The sequence below is a fragment of the Bos grunniens genome, chromosome 3 (genome assembly GCF_055505025.1).
Source record: "Bos grunniens cultivar Pamir isolate PY7600 chromosome 3, Bosgru_T2T1.0, whole genome shotgun sequence".
Lineage (NCBI taxonomy): Eukaryota > Metazoa > Chordata > Mammalia > Artiodactyla > Bovidae > Bos > Bos grunniens.
Genome location: NC_141167.1, coordinates 99,865,912 through 99,887,741, shown reverse-complemented (window position 1 = coordinate 99,887,741; position 21,830 = coordinate 99,865,912). Strand labels below are relative to the sequence as shown.

Sequence of the window (21,830 nt, the reverse complement as noted above, 5' to 3'; positions counted from 1 at the left end):
TCACGAATATCATATTGAATGAAATAAGCCAGACCCGAAAGGAATACACCAGAGCAATTTACTGAAAAAAGACCTGCCTCTTCCTCTGTTTTTGTCATATTGCTTCTATTTGTATGGGTCTGTGTGGGGGCTTTTTAGTCTGTTCCAGTGTTACAGTTTACCTTGTGGCCATGTCATGTTGTTGTAATTATTGTTTCTCTAGTATCTTGTTATCCAGGAGAACAACTCCTTCCTTATTCTTATTTTTCAGAATCAGCTTGTCGAGTTTCACCAAAAAACAAACATGTGACCAGACAATCCCTGTGGGAAATTTGATTAGAAATACAATAATCTGTAGATCAGTTTGGAGAACTATCTTAGTGCTGAAGTTTCAGTCAATGGATATGGTAAAATCTTCATTTGCTTAAGTTTATTTGGTTGCTCTAAATGATTTTTTAAAATATTTTTATTTGTTTTTTGGCTGTGCTGGGTCTTCATTACTGCCTGGGCTTTTCTTGTTTGCAGAGTGCAGGGCTTGTCTTTAGTTGTGGTGCACAGACTTCTTATTGCGGTGGCTTCTCTTGTTGCAGGGCACAGGTTCTAGAGGGCGTGGGCTTCAGCAGCTGTGGCATGTGGGCTCAGCTGTTGCAGTTCCTGGGCTCTAGAGGGTAGGCTCAACAACTGTGGCACATGGGCTTAGCTGCTCTGTGCCATGTGGGATCTTCCCAGATCAGGGATCCAACCTAAGTTTCCTACATAGGCAGGCAGATTCTTTACCACTGAGCCACCAGGGAAGCCCTCAGTGATGTTTTCTAGTTTTCTACAAGCATACCCAAATATTGATCCCCTCACCCTCTGGGGAGTCTGGGCAAAGCTTGGGACAGTTGGCCCTAGGCAGGTCACTCCAGGCTTAAAAAGCCTCATCTGTTTACTCTAGTGATGAGCTATGCAACTGTTACCAATTTCTCCATGTGACACGATAGGAAAAAAAAAAGGAAAGCATTGGGATGTCTTTTTACTTCTCTGTTCCTGACCACTTGCACAAAATGCTGTATGTGTGTGGGCAAAAATGCCATCCATGATGTCCCAAATGTTCTGAACTCTCAAACAGAGTTGCCCACTGTGTACTTCTAGCCCGTTTATTTCCATGAGCTTGCTTCTACAACATGTGCCCATAAATTAAGAGGTCTTGTTCTTGCAAAAACCACAATAATGTTATTTTCTATTGAGGATTCGTCAGGTTCTGGGTAGTCTACAAATGTCTTTTTAAGTCTCCAAGAAATACTCTAACGTTGTTAGTATCTGTTCTTCATAGAAGAAAAAACTGGAGTTTTTTTTTTTAATAAATTTTTAAGAATTGAAGTATAGTTAATTTACAATGTTGTTTTAGTTTCTGGTATACAGTGATTCAATTATATATCTCGATCTCTGTATAGTTATATATATATATAATTTTCACATTCTTTTTCCTTATAGATTATTATAAGATATTGATTATAATTCCCTGTGCTATACAGTAGGACCTTGTTGTTAATTTTATATATAGTAGTGTACTCCGATGATGCTGTGAAAGTGCTGCACTCAATATGCCAGCACATTTGGAAAACTCAGCAGTGGCCACAGGACTGGAAAAGGTCAGTTTTCGTTCCAATCCTTAAGAAAGGCAATGCCAAAGAATTCTCAAACTACTGCACAATTGCACTCATCTCACACGCTAGTAAAGTAATGCTCAAAATTCTCCAAGCCAGGCTTCAGCAATACGTGAACTGTGAACTTCCAGATGTTCAAGCTGGTTTTAGAAAAGGCAGAGGAACCAGAGGTCAAATTGCCAACATCCGCTGGATCATGGAAAAAGCAAGAGAGTTCCAGAAAAACATCTATTTCTGCTTTATTGACTATGCCAAAGCCATTGACTGTGTGGATCACAATAAACTGTGGAAAATTCTGAAAGAGATGGGAATACCAGACCACCTGATCTGCCTCTTGAGAAACCTGTATACAGGTCAGGAAGCAACAGTTAGAACTGGCCATGGAACAACAGACTGGTTCCAAATAGGAAAAGGAGTACGTCAAGGCTGTATATTGTCACCCTGCTTATTTAACCGATATGCAGAGTACATCATGAGAAACGCTGGGCTGGAAGAAGCACAAGCTGGAATCAAGATTGCTGGGAGAAATATCAACAACCTCAGATATGCAGATGACACCATCCTTATGGCAGAAAGTGAAGAGGAACTAAAAAGCCTCTTGATGAAAGTGAAAGAGGAGAGTGAAAAAGTTGGCTTAAAGCTCAACATTCAGAAAACTAAGATCATGGCATCTGGTCCAATCACTTCATGGGAAACAGATGGGGAAACAGTGGAAACAGTGTCAGACTTTATTTTGGGGGCTCAAAAATCACTGTAGATGGTGCCTGCAGCCATGAAATTAAAAGACACTCCTTGGAAGGAAAGTTATGACCAACCTAGATAGCATATTGAAAAGCAGAGACATTACTTTGCCAACAAAGGTCTATCTAGTCAAGGCTATGGTTTTTCCAGTGGTCATGTATGGATGTGAAAGTTGAACTGTGAAGAAAGCTGAGTGCCGAAGAATTGATGTTTTTGAACTGTAGTGTTGGAGAAGACTCTTGAGAGTCCCTTGGACTGCAAGGAGATCCAACCAGTCCATCCTAAAGGAGATCAGTCCTGGGTGTTCTTTGGAAGGACTGATGCTAAAGCTGAAACTCCAGTACTCTGGCCACCTCATGTGAAGAGTTGACTCATTGGAAAAACTCTGAGGCTGGGAGGGATTGGGGACAAGAGGAGAAGGGGACGACAGAGGATGAGATGGCTGGATGGCATCACTGACTTGATGGACATGAGTTTGGGTGAACTCCGGGAACTGGTGATGGACAGGGAGGCCTGGCGTGCTGCAATTCATGGGGTCGCAAAGAGTCGGACACGACTGAGCAACTGAACTGAACTGAACTCCCAACCTCTTAATTTATCCTTTCCCTCTTTCCCTTTTGGTAACTATAAGTTTGTTTTCTATGTCTGTGGGTCTGTTTCTGTTTTTTAAAAAATTTCATCTGCATCATTTTTTTTTAGATTTCATATACAAGTCATATACGGTATTTGTCTTTGTCTGACTTACTTCACTTAGTATGATAATCTCTAGGTCCATCCTTGTTGCTGCATGTGGCATTATTTCATTTTTACTTTATGACTGAGTAATATTCTATTGGATATATGGACTACATCTTTATCCATTCATCTGTTGATGGATATTTAGGTTTCTTTCATGTCTTGGCTATTTTAAGTAGTGCTGCTGTGAATATTGGGGTATATGTATCTTTAGGGGGGAGGAGGTATATGTATATTTTTTAATTAGGGGTTTTTTGTCTTTTCTGGGCAGAAGGCAATGGCACTCCACTCCAGTACTTTTGCCTGGAAAAATCCCACAGACGGAGGAGCCTGGTGGGCTGCAGTCCATGGGGTCGCAAAGAGTCGGGCACGACTGAACGACTTCACTTTCACTTTTCCCTTTCATGCATTGGAGAAGGACATGGCAACCCACTCCAGTGTTCTTGCCTGGAGAATCCCCGTGACGGGGGAGCCTGGTGGACTGCTGTCTATGGGGTCACACAGAGTCGGACACAACTGAAGCGACTTAGCAGCAGCAGCAGTCTTTTCTGGAGTCAGTGCCCAAGAGTGGGATTGCTGGATCATATGATAACTATATTTTCAGTTTCTTTCTGACAGCACTGAGTCCTTGTTGTTGCTTGTAACTTTTCCCTAGTTGTGGCGAAAGGTAGCTACTTGCTGATTGTGGTGTGTGGGTTTCTCACTGTGGTGGCTTCTCTTGTTGCAGAGTATGGGCCTCCGTGGTTGTGGCACATGGGCTCTACAGCATGGACTTATTTGCCCGGTGGCATGTGGAATCTTCCTGGACCAGAGATCAAACCCATGTCCCCTGCATTGGCAGGCAGATTCCTAACCACTGGAGTACCAGGGAAGTTCTATTTTTAGTTTTTCAAGGAACCCTCATAATGTTCTCCATAGTGGCTATGCCAATTTACATTCCTCCCAACAGTGTAGCAGGGTTCCCTATTCTCCACACCCTCTTCAGCTTTTATCATTTGCAGACTTTTTGATGATGGCCATTCTGATTAGTATGAGGTGAAACCTCATTGTAGTTTTGATTTGTATTTCTCTAATAATTAGTGATGTTGAGCATTTTTTCATGTACTTTTTAGCTATCTTTATGTCTTCTTTAGAGGAATGTCTATTTAAGTCTTTTGCCCTCCCCCTTTTTTTATTGAGCTAAATAAGCTGTTTGTATATTTTGAAGATTAAGCCCTTGTTGTTTGCATTCTTTGCAATTATTTTCTCCCAGCCCATAGGTTGTTTTTTTACTTTGTTTATGGTTTCCTTTGCTGTGCAAAAGTTTATGAGTTTGATTAGGTCCTATTTGTTTATTTTTATTTCTTTTGCCTTGGGAGACTGACCTGAGAAAACATTGCTATGATTTATGTCCAAGAATATTTTGTCTGTGTTGTCTTCTAGGAGTTTTATGATATCATATCTTATATTTCAGTCTTTAAGCCATTTTGAGTTTATTTTTGTGTATGGTGTGAAGAAGTATTCTAACTTCATTGATTCAGCTGCCTGGCTTTCCAAACACCACTTGCTGAACAGACTGTCTTTTCTCCATTGTATAGTCTTGTCTCTTTTGTTAAAGACTAATTGACCATCAGTGTGTGGGTTATTTCTGGGCTCTCTAGGCTGTTCCTTTGATCCATATACCTGTTTTTGTGCCAATACCACACTGTTTTGATTATTGTATGTTTGCAGCATTGTCTAAAGCTGACGTTTTGAGAGGCAAAGTAATGCTAAGTGATAGAATCATTTCTGGAAACATGGCAGACTAGAAAACCTGAAATCCCTTTCTCTACAAAGTTCATGGAAATACTGGGTAAAATATATATTAAAAAAAAATGTTTTCAACTAGATAGTTGAACTTGGAAAAAAGGAAAGAAATTGCTAAGGTCCAGAAGTGAAGAGAAAGTGAAGTGAAAGAAAGTGAGGAGAAAGCTAAAAACCAATAACCAAGTAGTCTATTTTCCCAGGGTCACTTTGGGACAGGAGTTAAGACCTAGGAACTGAGACCCTGCATGGAGCCCAGAATCTCAGAAGGCTACAATCTCAGTGAAAGGGTGGGGTAAAAACCAATCCTGTTGGCAAAAGGAGATTCATTCATCCACTCACTCATTCATTTTTGGAAAGCTTGTTATAAGCTAGGCTTATATTCTAAGCCTAATATAATATAGGCTTATATTACAAGCTAGGCTCTTGGAATACAGTGACAAAACAATTACAAATCTCTATCCCTGGGGAGATAATATTCTGGTGGGGAAGAGACAGAATATAATTCATAAACATTATATAAACATGATAAAAGGAGATAGGTTTATGGAAAAAACAGAACAGGGTAAAGTGGATCAGGAATAAGAAGGAAACCACCTGTCTTGGCCTGGACTCTGAGAAGAAAAAGAATCTTCTCTTGCAAGTTCCTGACCATGGATCTGCTTTCAGGAGGTGCTGGTGCTGTAACTGACATTCATTTTTTGCATGATCTAGAAATGGCAACCCACTCCAGTGTTCTTGCCTGGAGAATCCCAGGGACGGGGGAGCCTGGTGGGCTGCCGTCTATGGGGTCGCACAGAGTCAGACATGACTGAAGCGACTTAGCAGCAGCAGCAGCAGAAGCACTACAGCAAGTAACCAACATAAATTGACCCAAGGTTTTTCGTGTCTTTCTTTACCATTCTATGTGTATGGAGAAGATCTGCTTGACAAAAACAAAACAGAAAACCCTCCACCCGAGCTGCCAGGTGTTCCATAGATAAAGCCCAGGCAAATTTAAGCTCACAATAAAAAATATAAAACTGTTAATAGCAGATTTAAGATTCAATTCAGCATCTATTTGATGCCAAATTCCTTGCTCATAACTCTTGCCCCTATATACACCAGGGCAGGACTCCACTACATCCTCATGGGCAGGACTCACAGCACTTAGGTTCACAGAATCTTAGAGTTGGAAGCAACCCAAGAAATCACCTACTCCAATCCCCTAACAATGTAGGACATCTTTCTGTAACATGACACAGGTTATCATCAGCCTCTTCTTGAGTACCTCTAGGGAAGGAGAGCACATTCCTTGGATAGTGGGAGGCCTTATTGTAAAGGAAAAACAATTCTACCTAAGGAGACAGACAGGCTCTGTAAGCCTTCTGAGCCAGGAGATCTGATAGGATAATTAACCAGATGGATTTAAAGGCTTCTTATCTGTAAAATAAGGGGCTTATCCTGGGGCTTCCCTGGTAGCTCAGACGATAAAGCATCTGCCTGCGATACAGGAGACTTGGGTTTGATCCCTGGGTCAGGAAGATCCCCTGGAGAAGGAAATAGCAACCCACTCCAGTATTCTTGCCTGGAGAATTCCATGGACAGAAGAGCCTGGTAGGCTACAGTCCATGGGATCGCAAAGAGTTGGACATGACTAAGCGACTTCACTTCACTTATCTGTAAAATGGGGATATTGTCTCGTAAGATCATGCTGAGGGTTAACAGAATAATGGATATAAAGGCTTACCAGGCACACACAATAGAGTGTTATTTTCCCTTATCTTTAATGTCTAGCTCTAAGTAACTGATTTAAATAATCAGCAAAAAGACCTACTCTGCTTTGCATTAACCAGATCACAGCCACTTATTGCCATGAGATTTTTTAAAATCCAAATTTTAGTGAGGGCAAATTGCATTTGGTTCCATGTAACAGTGGGGAAGAGTTTTGTCATTAAAACAAACAACTGCTCATTTCTGTTTAACTTTGAACCAATAGTGTCTCTGTATATCAAGGCCTCTTCTATTTCCAGTTTCCAGGCTATTGTTATCTATCCCATCTGGCCTGGGGTGAAGAGTAAGTCTGAGAAGTCTCTGAATACAGACGGAGGGTGAACTGCACTGTGAAGCTGCCTTTTCTTTTAATCATCCAATTTTTTTTTTATTTTAGAAATTTCAAGAATAATTCTGCTGACTTTGGCTACTTTAAAAATTAAAGAATTATTTCAATGCAACACAATTCATCCACTTGTAGGTGTATAGTTTGGTTGGTCAGTGTAGACAAAACCCACACTTGAGATAAAGAACTAATTCCCTCACTTCCAACTTTCCCCTTTAGGCCTTTGATTTTAAGAGGGATGCTGACAGGCTGGGATCCAGGGCGAGAAGTATTGAAGTCATGGCAAAGGCAGACCACCTGAAGGAATGAAGAGAGCCACTGACTCCCAGAGGAATGAAGGCTTCTGAGGGATACAGCTTCCCTGGTGGCTCAGTGGTAAAGAATCTGCCTGCAATTCAGGAGACCGGGGTTCGATCCCTAGGTTGGGAAGATCCCCTGGAGAAAGAAATGGCAACCCACTCCAGTGTTCTTGCCTGGAGAATTCCATGGACAGAGGGCCTGGTGGACTATATTCCATAGGGTCACAAAGAGACGGACACGACTGAGCGACTAACACACATGGGGAATACATCAACCTTCAAATATTTGAAGAGCTGCTATGCAGAATAGAGTACACTTAGTGTGTAGCTCAGAGGGAGCCGTGAGGACTCCTGGGCAGAAGTGAGAGATGTTTTGATTCAATATAAAAAAACTTCTAAAAACAATGTTATAACAACCATTTACCTGATGAAAGTAAGTGAGACTCAGAGTTAAAAATGAATTCCTCAAGGCTTCTTGGTGGTCCAGGGGTTAAGAATCCACCTGCTAATGCAGGGGACATGGGTTCAATCCCTAGTCCAGGAGGATCCCACATGCTGCAGGGCAACTAAGCCTGTGTGCCACAACTACTGAAGTCCACACACCCGAGAGCCTGAATTCCATAACAAGAGAAGAGAAGCCACCTCAATGAGAAGCCCACGTATCGCAACTAGAGAGTAGCCCCTGATCACTGCAACTAGAGAAAGTCTGACTGCAGCAACGAAGACCCAGGGCAGTCAAAATAAATAAATTCCTCTAGATCAAACACTCAGTAAGTGATGGAGTCAGAATTTGAATCCAGGTGTTCTGATCTTACATCCAGATCTTTCCCCTTCTACTGTCCACTTTGGAAGACATGTAGGAGGCCCAGGTAGATGTGAAGGTGGAGATGACCTGATATGAACTAGCTACTCAGATGTTTGTCATTGTTGACCATTTATTTACCCTCTGGCTCCTGCCATGCCTTCACCCGAGAGCAGCCAAGGCCCAGCAGAGACAAGAGGCGCTTTTGGAACGTAGGTGGAGGAGGGTGAGGCCACCCTGTCCTCAGCCTGTGGTTCTCTTTGCTTCACTGCCGGGAGCAATCTCTTGCCCTGATTTCCAGTGTGGGCTGAGGATCCAGGTCAGTGAGAAGCCCAGCACTGGGTCTGCCTGTGTGGGTGCTGCTGATAGGGATCAGGTGCTCGGGGCTGGGGGCTGAGCTCAGGACACCACTGTGCTTCCCAGGCGCTGGCCCAGGAGCTTGTGGAAGCGCCTCCACCTGCCCAGCAGGGCTTGCCTGAGAGGTTCTGAACGTGGACGGGGAAACCAGTTGTCGGAGAAGAGAAACAAAGCACCCTCAGGTGAGACAGAGAAAGGAAAAAGAGAGGAGAGAGTGTATGAGGAGAGCAAGGGAGTTGGGAAATAAGAGCAGGGGCTTTACTGGCTCAGCTTCTAGGGAGCCTGCAAAGTAAGAACGCCAGGTGGAGAGGAGGCAGGATGGGCATACACGGAGCTTTGCTCCTTTTACCGGGACTTCTTGGCCTGTGGCCTCCCAAGGGTGAGGTGGCACAGGCACTGCTCCCCAGGAAGACCTCAGGGTGCTCAGGTGCTGGCGATCAGCGCTGCCCTTGGCCTGGGGGACAGTGGTGGCTCTGAGGCTTGGGTATTGCTTGGGTGTGACTCAGGCGAGCGGAAGGCCCCTCCGTCCTGGCTGGCCTCCCCTCCCATTCTGCGCCCCTCTCTAGGCAGGTGGGCCCGAGCCTTGGGTTTGCTGAGGGTTTTCCAGGTTTGCCCAGCTCAGAGCCCAGCCAGCTGACAGCAAGCTGGACAGAGGTCATTTGAACTCAGACCACACATCCCTGTTAAATATATCAGCTTTTAAATCAACCTTTGTTCAAAGTCCAGTGAGTTCCAACTAGAGCTCACCAGCAGAGAGAGAAGTGCCTGGTGAGGCCAGTGGCTCCTCTTTCTCCAGGACCTAGGTAAGAACTGACTCGGGGTCCCCGTGACTGAGGGCCCTGACCACCTAGGCCGAGACCCCCTTCTTTCTTTTTCTTTTTCCATTTCTATGTAGTAGCTGGCTGTCCAGGGCAGAAGAGAGCCTGGTGGGGAAGAAGCCAGGCAGGCCCCTTTGGTGATGGTGGGATTGGGGGGTGAGGGGTTCTCCACACTCTGGGGTTCTCCACACTCTGAGTTTCTCTGTGCATGAGACAGCCAGACCCTCACAGTCTGGGGTCTGCTTCACAAGAGAATAGGTAATCTGACCCTCAGAGCAAGGTTTCCCAGGGTTGCACGGGCGTTTGATGTGTAGCCAGAGGGAGGGAGACGACAAACTTCAGATTTCCAGGGAGATTCTTTCTCTCACAGAACCTTTCCACTGTTCAAGGGCTTTGGGTAGTAGAGATTTTCTTTTGGAAGCAGCTGTTAAAAGATACAACCTAACAACTTTCTCACTGGAAAATAAAAATGCTTTTTATCACATTATAGCTCTGAGAAATAAGAAAAGTCAGTGGATTTTTAGGCTGACCAAATTTTAAAACAGATCCCCAGACTTTACCCTCTGGAGTGTCTAGTCCTTTGGATCTTGTGAGGCCACGAGAAATCTTTTTTTTTCCTTCTGCAACATCCCTTCAGATGATTCTTGTGGGAAGGGACGTCTGGGAGCCACTACTTAGTAACTTATATCCTAAGCGGAAGTGGTCAAGGGACTTAAGTGTGACTGTCGTCTCGGGGCTACCCAGCAGAGGAGATTCCTGGTCTGGGCTGGCTCTGCAGGAACATACACCTCCTCAGTTACAGTTCCTGCAACGTTGCACCCATAAATGAACTCTCAGTCCCATTTCCAAAAGGCACAGGGGCTCTTTGTCTCAGGCCATGGTTGTCTAGTCACCTGGAGTCACATGTTCTTCCCTGCAGCAAATAACTCAGGGACTTTGAGTCTCTGTGTTATGACAAAGCAAATTGTTCTTATCTTTGATTCTTTTGTTTGTTCTTTGCACCATAAACTATGAAGTTGCTAGTAATGATGTTTTACGTTCATAGACCACTGGTTAGACAACTCTTTCTCATCCCAGGGAAGGAACATGGGACTGGAATACAAATAACTTGGGCTTTGATTCAGTTGTTAGTGACAGGTCATTAGACAAGTCCCTTTGCCAACTGGAGCCTAAAGTTTATTGCCTATTAAAGGCTCTCATCTTTTCCCCAAGGCTGTATTGAAAATAAAATTAGAAATATGTGTTCAAGCATAACCACAAATGTGCTTACATTTCAAATATGTGTCTCCAAAGGCCCCGTGGAGCAGTGGGGCAGCCTTGCTGTCAGCTGGGAGATCTTGTGTTTTAATCTCGTTGAAAGTGTTAGTCACTCAGTGTTGTGACTCTTTGCGACCCCATGAACTGTAGCCCACCAGGCTCCTCCATCCATGGGATTTTCCAGGCAAGAATACTGGAGAGGGTTTCCATTTCTTTCTCCAGGGGATCTTCCCAACCCAGGGATCAAACCCGGGTGTCACGCATTGCAGGCAGACTCTATCATCTGAGCCAACAGGGAAGTCCTTAAAAATGTGCAACGAATTTGCATATCATCTCATTGAGTCTCTGTTTACTCATTTATCAGTAAGGGGCTGAGACTAGATGATTGCTGGTGTGCTTTTCAGCCCCCCAAATATGATAGATACTGGAGCTTTGAAGGCTGGCTCCTGCTTGTCATTTGGGCATGAATGGAAATGTTACCTTCCCAGGAATGGCTTTTAAATTCAGCTTCCTCCTTCCACCTCACCACCAGATCTCATCATTTGTAGCCTTTATCATCAGAAATCATCTTGTCTACTTTTTGTCACCTTTGGCAGATGTTAAGCTCTAGAGAGCAGGGGTCTTGACCTTTGTGTTACCTGCTCTTAGAACAATACCTGCCATAGAGTAGATGCTTAGCTTCACTGATAAAGGGAAGTTAGTGTGGCAGGGAGAGAGCTATAAGAATAGAGTCAGTATGTTTGGATAATGCTTGTATCAAGGAGGAGGCTGAAGAACTCTGATACTCTCTCAAGCACTTAAGGTCCTTGCCTGCGTGTGTGCTAAGTCACTTTAGTCGTATCCAATTCTGTGTGACCCATGGACCGTAGCCCGCCAGGCTCCTCTGCCCATGGGATTCTCCAGGCAAGAATACTGGTTTGAGTTGCCATGCCCTCCTCCAGAGGATCTTCCTGACCTAGGGATTGAACCTGCGACTCCTGTGGCTCCTGAATTGGTAGGCGGGGTCTTTACCACTAGTGCCACCTGGGAGGCCCTTAAGTCTGATAGAATGGGAATGGACGTCTCTGGACATCTTGGTTAAAGGATTTTCACATTTGTTGCAGGAATTTGATGACAGTGACAAGGCAGAGCTAGAACTAGACATATTTTCCTAAAGAGTTCAGCATCTCCTTTCCTTGGCCCTTCATGATGATCTCTTTGCCTGGTGAGCATCGTCACTAAATGATTAAGTATTAGAAACCTGAATTACAGAACAGATGTGTTCTTACTCTCATGAGGAAATGAGGAAATCACCTATCTCCTCACCCGTCAAATGGGTGTAATAGCACCTAGTTCCTAACGTTACGAGAATGAGACTGGAGAAGCACATGGTGCCTCTGGCACCTTAAGCGCTACTATTCTGATGATCATCAGACAGTTTTATGATGGGCATGACCCCAAGGAAGGAAGGAACCCAGGCAGTGGAGAGGAGTTTTGATAAATATGAAAGATAGCTCCTACTCAGCTCCACGGCAGGTGTGGTCCAAGATTCACCATTCGTGAACATGTGTGCTTGCTTAGTCACTACATCGTGTCCAACTCTTTTTGCTACCCTATGGACTGTAGCCCTCGAGGCTCCTCTGTCCATAGGATTTCCTAGGCAAGAATACTGGAGTGGGTTGCCTATTCCTCCTCCAGGGGATCTTCACTGCCCGGGGATCGAACTTGCATCTCCTGCATTGGCAGGCAGACTCTTTACTGCTGAGCTGCCAAAGAAGCACCCCCGCCTCCACCCCTCTGATTCGTGAACATGCCTCTGCTATTCCTTTTGCCTGGAATGCCTTCCTCCTCCCAGTCTAACTACTTGGGTTCCTTAACACAGCCCTCATGGTTGGGAGGCTGGGCAGATGGTGGGAGGAACCCAGATTCAACTGAGTTTAAATCCAGATTCTGCTGTTTTTCCAAATAGCCATGGAAAACCAGCTTACATTTTCAGGGACTTTTCTCTTGTGAAGCAGACCATTAGGACTAAGTGAGAACTCATAAAATGTAACCTAGGCTGGTGCTTGGAGCCTAGTAGGAGCTCAATAAATGTGTATAAAAATAACAAACATTTTCTTTTCTAGTTGAAATTTAGAGGCTGGAGTGATTCCTTCAGACTGTAGTGGTCAGGCAAGGATTTGTATATGACCTATAATTTGAGCTTCTCTGGTGGCTCAGATGGTAAAGTGTCTGCCTGCAATGCGGGAGACCCGGGTTCAATCCCTGGGTTGGGAAGATCTCCTGGAGAAGGAAATGGCAACCCACTCCAGTATTCTTGCATGGAGAATCCCACGGATGGAGGAGCATGATAGGCTGCAGTCCATGGGATTGCAAAGAGTCGGACACGACTGAGCGACTTCACTTTCACTTTTAAAATTTGAACAGAGCCTTGAATATGGTTAGGTCTTTAATTCATCCACTTGGAAAAAAATGTGACCTACTATAAATAAATAATTGGGGGTGGGGGCTGGAGGTGTTTCAGGCACAGCATGTGGGGTGAGCAAAAGGCGGGCTGGGTGTGGGTGACTACATGTGTGCTGAAAGGTGACACTGAGGAGCAGAGGGGGATAAAGTTGGGCTTGATTATGTTGTGCCTCAAAGCCTTCCTGATCAAGGAGTTTGGAATTTTAGGTTCTTTTTTTCTTTTTTTTAAGTTTTTATTTTGTATTGGAGTATAACCAATTAACAATGTTGTGATATTTTCAGGTGAACAGCGAAGGGATTCAGCCATATATATACATGTTTCCATTCTCCCCTAAACCCTCCTCCTATCCAGACTGCCACTTAAAATTGAGCAGAGTTCCATGTGCTATACAGTACGTCCTTTTTGATTATCCATTTTAAATATATCAGTGTGTGTACGACCTTCCCAAACTCCCTAACTATCCCTTCCCCTTATCCTTCCCCACTTCCTTGCAACCAAAAATTTGTTCTCTGTTTTGTAAGTAAGTTCGTTTGTATCATTTCTTTTTGAATTCCACATATAAGGAATGTCAAATGCTATTTCTCCTTCTCTGTCTGACTTCTCTCAGTATGACAATCTGTAGTGGATTTTAGGTTCTTAAGTGTTATTTTTAGAGACTAACATGGTGAAAGAAAGACCAGGCAATTTGTCCTGAGGCAGTGACTGGGAGAGGCCAGAGGACTTTAAGTTATAGGGAAAAAAGCCAGGGGGCAGAAATGCAGATTCAGTAGAAAAGCAAGATACCTACTTTGGGAGACACTCTCATTCTGGCCAATCCTCAGGATAGTTTGGCTATTTTCAGGTACCAGTTTTGTCAGCAGCACAAAGTATCCTTTCTCCAAGGGTGACTCTTGTTTCCACATGATATTGACTTCGTCTCTCTCCCAACTTGCAGAACTCTTAGATCAGCAAGTAGAGTGAGGAAGGCCTTGAACTCCAACAAGGAGTCCTGTCTTCTAGGACAAAGTATCCTTCATGATGGGTGGGTTGGGGGAGGGGCATTCAGTGCCAGCAGGCCAAATGAATTTCAAGATAAGCAGATTCCATTCCTTATCATAAGAGAGAAACAAGAATCATTCACAGCCTCTGAGCACTCTTCTCTACTGGAACACATTTCATTAATTTCCCATACTTGAAATTTATGGCTGCCTAAGTCCAAAATCACTGTAGATGGTGATTGCAGCCATGAAATTAAAAGATGCTTACTCCTTGGAAAGAAAGTTATGACCAACCTAGATAGCATATTAAAAAGCAGAGATATTACTTTGCCAACAAAGGTCCATCTAGTCAAGGCTATGGTTTTTCCAGTGGTCATGTATGGATGTGAGAGTTGGACTGTGAAGAAAGCTGAGTGCCAAAGAATTGATGCTTTTGAACTGTGGTTGTGGTGAAGATTCTTGAGAGTCCCTTGGACTGCAAGGAGATCCAACCAGTCCATCCTAAAGGAGACCAGTCGTGGGTGTTCATTGGAAGGACTGATGCTGAGGCTGAAACTCCAATACTTTGGCCACCTCATGCGAAGAGTTGACTCATTGAAAAAGACCCTGATGCTGGGAGGGATTGGGGGCAGGAGGAGAAGGGGATGATGACAGAGGATTAGGTGGCTGGATGGCATCACCGACTCGATGCACGTGAGTTTGGGTGAACTCTAGGAGTTGGTGATGGACAGGGAGGCCTGGCATGCTGCTATTCATGGGGTTGCAAAGAGTTGGACACGACTGAGCGACTGAACTGAACTGAAGACCAAACAGTAATCTTTACAGTGGGAAGGTACAGTTAGCAAAAACATATCTTGGAGCCCTACTTATTTTCCTATTTTTGATACTAATTTAAAACTAATACACTGGAGTGTTTTGAATTTCCACAGCTCTTGCTTTTTAAAGGAGGAATCCAGCTGGCTTAATCTGCAGCAAAGATATTGAATCTGCTCTAGGTAAAATATTTTTGAAGAAGGATGAAATTGAATTTCATTTATCTCCTCCTTGCTTGAGACATCTGTCAAAACCAACTGAGATACAATAGGATTTCTTCTATGTTGTTGGAAGAAACAGTGTCTCCCAAGGCTCTTAGGCAGGCTGTGAAAGAAGACACACCTGGCCCAGCACAGAAGCCCATGATCAGGGCTGTCAGCTATAGAGGATTCTCTGATGGTCTGTAGGTGCTGACATAACATCACCAGTCTCTACCAGTCATAGTTTTCCAACAAAAGTCTGTGTTAGTAACTTAGTTGTGTCTGACTCTGTGACCCCGTGGACTTGCCTGTCAGGCTCCTCTGAGCATGGAAGTCTCCAGGCAAGAAATCTGGAATGAGTTGCCATTTTCTTCTCCAGGGCATCTTCCCAACCCAGGGATTGAACCCAGGTCTCCTAGCATTGCAGACAGATTCTTCACCAACCAAGCCACCAGGGAAGCCCAAAAAGAGTCTAGTGATTTCTTTGTCTAACTCATTACACAGAAATGCTGAAGAGGCAGCATTTCTCACAAGGGCATCATGTGTGGATACGCCTGGTTGAGCTTCCTGGGAAGGTTGCTTTCTCCTTGCTGAAGTTCAAAGTGTTTTGCAGACCAAGCATGGAGTTTTAGGGTAAAGTGAGTAACATTCAGTTTGAATGTTAGCCGAGAGTTCCTGCCCTCTCTTCCCCTCATGCCTCAATGAAACGGAAATCATTTACTCTCTGGTTACATCCTAGGTTATACAAACATCCTCCTACAGTTGCAGGAGTAATAAACATTATTCCCCACTATCTTGCTCAGTTTTTGTTCTTTGAGTTTTTCACGCCTTGGGTGTTGGTTACCTAAGCGCCTTGTACGGAGAGGTTGTGTTTTCTTTGCAGTCTGACACTGTCTGCACCATTGATTCCTATTTTCCTCTTATCTAAAATAGATGGAGTACCTGTTTTATTCCATCTTATCTAGATAAGATGGTTGGTCCAAAGCACTCATGACTGATGGCAGTAGATTACTGTATTGATAGAATGATCCACTGCATCCTAGATTTGAGGAGAAAGACAAAGAAGACAGCACAGGGTATTTTCTTTCCTGACAGTAGTCATTGCACCTGGCTGTCACTGCCCACAGCCCCTTTCTGATTTCCCCCTCCAAGCAGAATGCTGTTCATCCCACATCCGTTCTCTAATCTTTTGGAAATCCAGTGATGTTGGTCCGGTGAGTGAACCTGTTCCCTAGTCACTCCCTGGTGACCACGATCACCTGCACCTCGGTATGTCAGGTGATACTCCCTCACTCCATCTTCTCCACCCTTGTATGTGGGTCCCTTGGCTGCTCTATCTTGTACTCACTTCTGTTAGAACTCATTTTCTCCAGATGTTTGGATTCTCTGGCCAGCTTAGTTCTGTAAAAGCTCCCCAGAATCTTTTACCTCCTTAACACATGACATTTGGTTCCATTTTGGTAATTCTCTAGCTTTCAGTCTTACATGACAGTTCTTAGGGAAATCTGAGTTCATTATCTGAGCTTGATTTCATGGGGGAACAAAATCTTCAGCCGACTTTTCAGCAGCTAAAACTAACTTTGCAGAGATGGTCCAGAGTGAGGAGACAGAATCTCTGACCTGACAATCAGGAGGCCTGCTCATCCCTATCACTCAATCTCTTGTCTGCTTCACAAGGAAAATCAGAAACACTGCTCAAATGTCATCACAGGGAACGGAATTCCCATGGACTCAGGACTTCCACCAGAGAGCAGGGAATATGGTTCACCTGGAGTGGGCTTCTCTGCTCCAGACACTGAGCTTAGATTGCTCTAGACCATCTGTCTTCAGTGATCTTGGCCCGGTGCACTGATCCATGTGCATTTCCTATTTCTGGTGTATTTCTATCTCCAGGTCAAAATTAAGGAAGCCACACATATTCTCATAGCTAGCAAGTGGTGACAATGAAATTAAAAAGTGGGTTTGGCTTTAAAACTCTGGTTCTTTCTAATGTACTTTATCCAGACTAGAATGCTCAGGGAAGATACAAATAAAAACAAACTCCCTTCACATCAGCCACATACCTGTGTTTAGACTTTTTGTTACTGGAAACTACTCTGTCCTAAACATTGTTTAAGATGACTTTTCCTATGTCAGCCACTTAATTTTCAAAACTGTTCCTCAGTCCCCTCTTCCTTCCTCTCCCCATTCATCCTGCCCAGCCAGAACACTAGAATAGAAGCTAGAACTAGAACAGAAGCTAGAACACTTCATCTTTTCCATCACTCCATCTTGGTAGCTCAGTGCTGCATGCATGCTCAGTTGTGTCCGACTGTGGCTCCATGGACTGCAGCCCAACAGGCTCCTCTGTCCACGGAATTTTCCAGGTAAGAAAACTGGAGTGGGTCGCCATTTCCTACTCCATCAGATCTTTCTGACCCAGGGATCAAACCTGAGTCTCTTGTGTCTCCTGCATTGGCGGGTGGATTCTTGACCACTAGCGCCACCTGGGAAGCCCTCATGCAGTTTCTCTTCCTCACAATTCACACCAGCCTCACAGTCTCACGTTTTAACAAACGCTGGGCTCATTTTACGGAGAAGGCAATGGCACCCCACTCCAGTACTCTTGCCTGGAAAGTCCCATGGGCGGAGGAGCCTGGTGGGCTGCAGTCCATGGGGTCGCTAAGAGTCGGACACGACTGAGCGACTTCCCTTTCATTTTTCACTTTCATGCATTGGAGCAGGAAATGGCAACCCACTCCAGTGTTCTTGCCTGGAGAATCCCAGGGATGGGGGAGCCTAATGGGCTGCCGTCTATGGGGTCGCACAGAGTTGGACACGACTGAAGAGACAGCAGCAGCAGCAGCAGGGCTCATTGTACACATAGAAACCCTCACCTCCTAGCCATCTGTTTTAAAACATGTCATGCTCCAACCTGGGGTAAAAGTGACCACTTTCTTCTTTTATTCTTGATGTCTTGGGTAGGCCAAAAAGTTTGTTTGAGTTTTCCCACAGGCTCTTATGGAAAATCCTGAACGAACTTTTTGATAAACCCAATACATAGTGAGAAAAAGCCATGAGAAATCATGCTGATTGGTCTTGTATAAATTCATGAGATCTATATTTATCTGTCTAATGAAAAAAATATATTTTGGCCTAAGTTGTTACTTAGAAATTTTTATTCAACGTGTTGCCTGTTTACAGTGAAACAATGCTGAGGCTTTGGATAGCCTTTTTGCCAAGATTATAAACTGCCAGCCCAGGGGTCCAATTCTGTTTACTTTACATGAAGCCTTTCTAAAAACTTTGAAATAGCTGCCTGTTTTTAAATATGGGGACATTTCACATAAATCTGGACTTTTAAGTTCTCTTGAGAGATTGGAAGATCCAGCACGCTGGGCTCTTATTTCCTCATCAGCTCAGCTCATTTCAGTTGCTCAGTCGTGTCCGACTCTTTGCGACCCCATGAATTGCAGCATGCCAGGCCTCCTTGTCTATCACCAACTCCCGGAGTTTACCCAAACTCACGTCCATCGAGTCGGTGATGCCATCAGCCATCTCATCCTCTGTCATCCCCTTCTCCTCCTGCCCCCAATCCCTCCCAGCATCAGGGTCTTTTTCAATGAGTCAACTCTTCGCATGAGGTGGCCAAAGTACTGGAGTTTCAGCTTTAGCATCATTCCTTCCAAGGAACACCCAGGACTGGTCTCCTTTAGGATAGACTGGTGCAGTGGCCTTTGGAGGTAAATACTGCTAATCCACACTCCTCTTCTAGCCACCTTCACCAATTTATCAGTCTGGGGCCCAGTGGAGAATGTGGGGAATGTGGAATGGTCCACATTCTCAAAGTTCCTCATTTGTCTCATTAAGTTGACCTTATCTTCCTCTTTGTCTCATTTTCCCCACTCTTCTCCTGCTTCAGTAGAAGTATTCTATCTCATCAAGGCCAAACCCATTTTCTATGCTGTCTGTATCATCCCTTGATATACAAACATTAAAAATAAACCCATCCACTAACCCTACTTCCCTCTCAAACTGCTATCCCAATCCTCTCATGTATCTGTTTCAGGATGTATCTGTATTCCTTGCCTCTGTTATTTACTAGGGTTCACTTGCTTCTTAGTCCCTTATCTGTCCTGAACTTCCATTTTCTAAACTTAGTGGCATTTTCTGTTTTTATTCTCTTTACCTCCTAGCAGGGTTTTGCATTGTTAACTATGTTGTCTTGAAATTCCTCTTTTAGATTGGACTGTAAAATCTTGGCCATCTGATTATTCCTTCTCAGCTTCCTTCTTGTCACCTAGATATCAGTATTACCCAAGGCTTTATCCTTGGCTCCCCTCCTTTCGTGTTGATACCCCTGGGCATCACATAAGCATTGCTGTGAGGCTTCTAGGCCACTGTTGCCCGAGCTCCAGGTCCATACTTCTGTGTACCTGCAGGATGTTCTGCCAAGTCCTCTAATTTTTAAAAATTTTTACCTTTTGAAGATTTATCCCCATATTTTCTTCTAAGAGTTTAGAAGAAACGGTTCTAGCTCTTAATTTTTTCTTTGATTTTGAATTAATTTTTGTGTGTAAAGTGAAGTAGATATTCAATTCCCCCCCTTTTTTTTCAGTCCTCTGATTTAAAACCATCTCAAACTGACTTTGCCATATCATTCTTCATGACTATATCATCTTTTAATGGTACAACTTGTCTGTCAGTCACCAAGGCATGAACTTGTGGGTCTTTTTCTTTTTTTGACTTCTTCCTTTCTAACACTCAGTCCAAGTAGGCAGTATTACTTGGAAGGTGCATTAGTCTCCTAGCTGTCATAACAGAATACCACATGACAGAATCCCTTGTTGCTTAAACAAAAATTTCTTTCTTCACAGTTCTGGAGGCTAGATGTCCAAAGTCAAGGTGCCAGCAGGGCTGGTTTGTCCTGAGGCCTCTGTTGGTTTGCAGATAGCAGCCTTCTTGCTGTTTCTTCACGTGGCCCTTTCTCTGCATATGTACTTTTCTGTGTCTACTTATAAAGATGCCAGACCCACATTTTTGGACCTCTTTTAACCTTAATTATCTCTTTACAAGGCTCTATCTCCAAATAGTCATAAGGCTTCAACATATGAATTTTGGGAGTGAAACAATTGAGTCCATAACAGACGGGGAGTCTAAAGCTTGAAGTAGAAAAAGTATCAAGGGTGAAGTGTTAGTTGCTCAGTTGTGCCCAACTCTGGGACCCCATGGACTTCAGCTCACCAGGCTCCTCTGTCCATGGGATTTTCCAGGCAAGGATACTGGAGTGAGTTGCCATTTCCTTCTGCAGGGGATCTTCCCGACCCAGAGATCGAAGCCAGGTCTCTTGCACTGCAGGCAGATGCTTTATTGACTGAGCCATGAGGGAAGCCCAGGAGAAAATTGGGCGAGGGTGATAAGTCCAGGGAAAGTCTACTGCTTGTGGGGAAGCAGACAGAATGAGGAAATGACCACAGAATTAGGGTGTTCTGGCAACTCAGAGCTGAGAGGAGTCAGAAGCACAGCTGTGTTCACATGGGGCAGTGACCTCAGAAGACAGAGCTGTGCATGGACCACTCTGTGCACCTCGATCCGGGGCCAGAAACCAGGCTTGACCACTGGAGCTTTTTGTGTCATAGAATTTTATTAAAGTATGAGAGAGAGAGAGAGAGAGAGAGAGAAAGCTTCTGACGTAGACATCAGAAGGGAGCAGAAAGAATGCCCCCTTGCTAGTTTTTAGCAAGGTGTTTATGTCTGTTAGAAAGCTGTTAATCAGATAAGAGAGACACCTCAAGGCTGAGGGAGTTTCATCAGGCCCCTCTCCCACAATATGAGTTTTATCTCCCGGTCATAAAACAATTGATATGAATACTGGCTTGTTAAGCCATTATCAGCTCAAGGTTTGAGAAAAGAAGAAAAAAGTTAGTCTTAGGCAGAAGCATTTTGAAGAAAGGCAGATTCCAAAGCAAATACATAGTTTCATTAACGTAGCTTAAGAAAAACATTTCCATAAGAAAAATGCATTAGTTAGCTCAAGGCAGAATCAGGTGTAGTCAACACAGAATTAAAAGGCGCCTCTTTTAATTTTGTGTAGAGAAGGAGAAAAACTGCCACTTGTAGTTTATCTCCTCCTGCTGCTTGGAGACCTCTGGCCTTCCTACCTGTTACCCTCTCAAATCCACAACAAGATTGTGTGAGTGAGGCAGGCAGTAATTAGGGAGAGTCACAGGGACCTGGTGTATCTCATGGTCAGTGTAAGTAAGTGTTTTGTACACCCGTGTTCTTGTACCTGTCCTGTCCAAGGCCATCTATGTATGGAGAAATCTGAGAGGACAGGATTGAAGACTTAGTACCATGTGTGGCTTAGTCCTCCCTAGTTCCTCCAGCTCTTTCACCTCTACTCTCATGTAGAGGTGCGAGGTCAGGTTGCACGTGAGGAGGATTAGTACAACAGCCATCCCTCCTACCACCTGTGGAGCCCAACTCTGGTCCTGTCCTTCCTCTGCTTATAAGCCTTGCTTGGTCCATGCCTGAGTGCGTGCTAAGTCGCTTCAGTTGTGTCCGACTCTTTGCGACTCTATGGACTGTAGCCCACCAGGCTCCTCTGTCCATGGGATTCTCCAGGCAAGAATACCAGAGTGGGTTGCCATGCCCTCCTCCAGGGAATCTTTCTGACCCAGGGATTGAACCAGGCATCTCTTACGACTCCTGCATTGGCAGGTGGATTCCTTAGCCACCATGGAAGCCCCTGCTTGGTCCCTGCTGACCACCAAACTAAGGCCAGATCCCTTGGACTGTTATTAGAGGCCTTTACAGCCTAACTTGTCACCCATGACTAAAGGATGTGTTGGCTGTTCTCCTGTTGGCTGTTCTTCAGTCGCTTTGGGTTTTAGCTCTT

At 44.3% G+C, this 21,830-nt stretch overlaps 1 protein-coding gene across 7 annotated transcripts in view; it reads left to right on the top strand.

The window, feature by feature from the left end:
* The window catches only part of PDZK1 (PDZ domain containing 1), a 73,276-nt gene that overhangs the window by 18,048 nt on the left and 33,398 nt on the right, over positions 1-21,830 (top strand). For 2 of the 7 annotated variants that reach the window (XM_086392250.1, XM_086392253.1), the window contains exon 1: positions 9,188-9,245. The exons of 2 other annotated variants lie outside the window; for them this stretch is intronic. The gene's annotated coding sequence lies outside the window, so the exon portion shown is untranslated. Of the gene's footprint in view, positions 1-7,203; positions 8,625-9,187; positions 9,246-13,244; positions 13,355-21,830 lie in introns of those variants that run through there. 3 more of the 7 variants (XM_086392254.1, XM_086392252.1, XM_086392256.1) reach the window with 3 other exon arrangements.